This window comes from Pan paniscus, chromosome 9 (genome assembly GCF_029289425.2).
Source record: "Pan paniscus chromosome 9, NHGRI_mPanPan1-v2.0_pri, whole genome shotgun sequence".
NCBI classification, from domain to species: domain Eukaryota; kingdom Metazoa; phylum Chordata; class Mammalia; order Primates; family Hominidae; genus Pan; species Pan paniscus.
In genome coordinates this window covers 2510786-2514050 of record NC_073258.2, presented here as the reverse complement: position 1 = coordinate 2514050, position 3265 = coordinate 2510786, and positions in this window count along the sequence as shown.

Genomic DNA, 3265 nt, shown 5'->3' with positions numbered 1-3265 from the left:
GCTCATACCTGTAACCCAAGCAGGTTGAGAGGCTGAGGAAGGGTTAGGGTTAGGGTTGGGGTTGGGGTTGGGGTTGGGGTTGGGGTTAGGCTTAGGGCTTAGGGCTTAGGGCTAGGGCTAGGGCTAGAGTTAGGGTTGGGTTAGGGTTGGGTTAGGGTAGGGTTAGGGTTAGGGGTTAGGGGTTAGGGTTCGGGTTTGGGTTCGGGTTATGGTTAGGGTTCGGGTTTGGGTTTAGGGTTCAGGTTTATGGTTCGGGTTAGGGTTCAGGTTAGGGTTCGGGTTGGGTTTAGGGTTAGGGTTTAGGGTTAGGGTTTGGGTTAGGGGTTAGGGGTGAGGGTGAGGGTGAGGATGAGGGTTAAGGGTTAAGTGTTAGGGTTAGGGGTTAGGGTTAGTGTTAGGGTTAAGGGTCAAGGGTCAGGGTTAGGGTCAAGGGTTAGGGTCAAGGGTTAGGGTTAGGGGTTAGGGATTATGGTTTGGGTGAGGGGTGAGGGGTGAGGGTGAGGGTTAGGGTTAGGGTTTTAGGTTTATGGTTAGGGTTAAGGGTTAGGGTTAGGGGTTAGGGGTTAAGGGTTAGGGGTAGGATAAGGGTAAGGATTAGGCTTAGGGTCAGGGTAAGGGTAAGGGTAAGGATTAGGGTTAGGATTAGGGTAAGGGTAAGGGTTATGGTTAGGGTTTTAGGGTTAGGGTTTTAGGGTTAGGGTTAGGGGTGAGGGTGAGGGTGAGGATGAGGGTTAAGGGTTAAGTGTTAGGGTTAGGGGTTAGGGTTAGTGTTAGGGTTAAGGGTCAAGGGTCAGGGTTAGGGTCAAGGGTTAGGGTCAAGGGTTAGGGTTAGGGGTTAGGGATTATGGTTTGGGTGAGGGGTGAGGGGTGAGGGTGAGGGTTAGGGTTAGGGTTTTAGGTTTATGGTTAGGGTTAAGGGTTAGGGTTAGGGGTTAGGGGTTAAGGGTTAGGGGTAGGATAAGGGTAAGGATTAGGCTTAGGGTCAGGGTAAGGGTAAGGGTAAGGATTAGGGTTAGGATTAGGGTAAGGGTAAGGGTTATGGTTAGGGTTTTAGGGTTAGGGTTTTAGGGTTAGGGTTAGGGGTTAGGGGTTGGGGTTAGGGTTAGGGGCTAGGGTTAGGGTTGGGTTAGGGTTAGGGTTGGGTTAGGGTTAGGGTTAGGGTTTGGTTTAGGATTAGGGTTAGGGGTTAGGGTTAGGGTTAGGATTAGGGGTTAGGGTTAGGGTTAGGGTACTGTAAATAATTTCACATTATTACTAATAATAAATTATTATTTGTATTACACTATTACATAATGTAAAGGCTATTAAGACATGTTTGTCTTCAAAGAATGGCCTTGGTTTCTGTGGGCAGTGCCTCCTCATGGAAGGGTAATGCATTCCTGCTAAATCATGGACAAAACGGGCTTCCAGGAGCTACAGGCTGCAGCAGCAGCTTCTCCTCTACGTCCTTCACTGCCTCAAACTGTTGTTGACTTTGAAAGCTTCTTTCAGTCTAGTTTTATCAACAGAGCTAGTATTTCATGAGGTTCTACTACATACCAGGTTCCAGAAAGCTAAATGCCTTTTGTTTGTTATTATTCACTAAATACAAATCACAACTCTCTCCTCATTACTCACACAACAAAATTTAGCTGAGGGAGATTGAGTGACTTTCCCAGGGTCACATAGCTACTACGAGCAGAGTCGTGTTTAGATTCATGTGGGAATATTGCACACAGAAATGAACCAGTGGAAACATCCTATGTTCCAAAAGCCTACTCAAGCCATTTGTTCTTATTTTAAGGAAAATCTTTATGCTAATTTTAAACTCCAAATACTTACGAATGGCAGAGATCTACAGATTTGATTCTGATGTAAGAAATGATGGTCACCAGCTGGTTACTGCTACCACCCCACAACCCCGAGCATACTGGACGAATGTCTAAGCCTTGTGGTTAGTGGGGACAATGCTGGTGGAGTCTGAAGTTGTCATGCAGTGACTCATGCAAGCTTAGGCAGATTTGGTGATATATGACACAGAGATGCAAAGAAATGTTGTAGCTGACACACACAGGCTGGCTCTGGGAGATGCAGAAGGAGCACGTCACCCAAAATAGAGCCAGACAGACATCCTTAAGGAAGGAGCAAAGGGGCTGCATCTTAAAGAATGTAGAAAGGATTTGTCATGAGAGATGGGGCAGGAAGTTCTTGAGAGGCAGAGGGAGAGCATGAGAATGTTGGGAAGGGAGGAGAGATTCTCGCACATCTGGGAAGCTGACAATCCATCAGCATGGCCAGAAGGAAAATAAGGAGGAGGAGCAGAAATAGATGAGGCTGGATATAGAAGCAGGGCTGAAGCTGTGTCGATTGTGGTAAAGAGTTGTGATTCTATCCAGAACGCAATAGGTAGCATTCTAAACAGAGATCTTTTAAAACAAGAGTCAGCAAGTATTTTCTGCAGGGGGCTAAATGTTAAATATTTTAAGTTTTCCAAGCCATATGGTCTCTCTCTCAATGACTCAGCTCTTCCAGTATACCATGAAAGTAGCCAGAGACATTATGTAACACATGTATTGGCTGTGTCCCATTTCAAGTTTACTTACAAACGCAGACTGTGTCAGACATGGTCCATGCATGGTAGTTTGCCACACCCTGTTTTAGAAAGCTCAGGTTTATGATGTGATGGAGAATGCCTACAAGAGCTCTTGTTTTAAATGGTAGAGTGAACATACACTGGAATTCTATCCTGCTTGACCCAAGCTCTTGATAGCGAAAGGTAGAAAAGATAGATGGTAAATAGATAGATGATAGATAAAGAAAATACATAGCTGTTCCAGAAAACAGAAATGGATAACTTCACGAGCCAAAATCAGAGTAATATACTTTAGAAAGGAAGCAGGCCGGAAAACGCACAGTTGCAAAACAAATAGAATTTCCAACTGCCTCTTGTAGCCCCTTCCTGGAAGTAGCCACAGCCCAGGGTATTCGACTTCTTCCTCTGTTTTTTGTTTGTTTGTTGTTTGCTTTTCTGTGGGGGTTTTGTTGTTGTTGTTTGCTTTTAAAAAAAAATTCCCTTTCCCTGCTTTTTTGTCACAGCAGCCTTTGTCACTTCAAACACCGCAAGTGTTCTTTAAAAAAAATTATATCAACCTTTCAATTAAAATGCAACATGTCTGAAACTTGGTATCTGGAGAGGTGAGTTGGACAAAGGAGCCCTTGTTACTGCACGTTTTCATTCTTCAAATTTCACCTTGCACGCAGTAACAGACAGTGCACAAAGCCACTT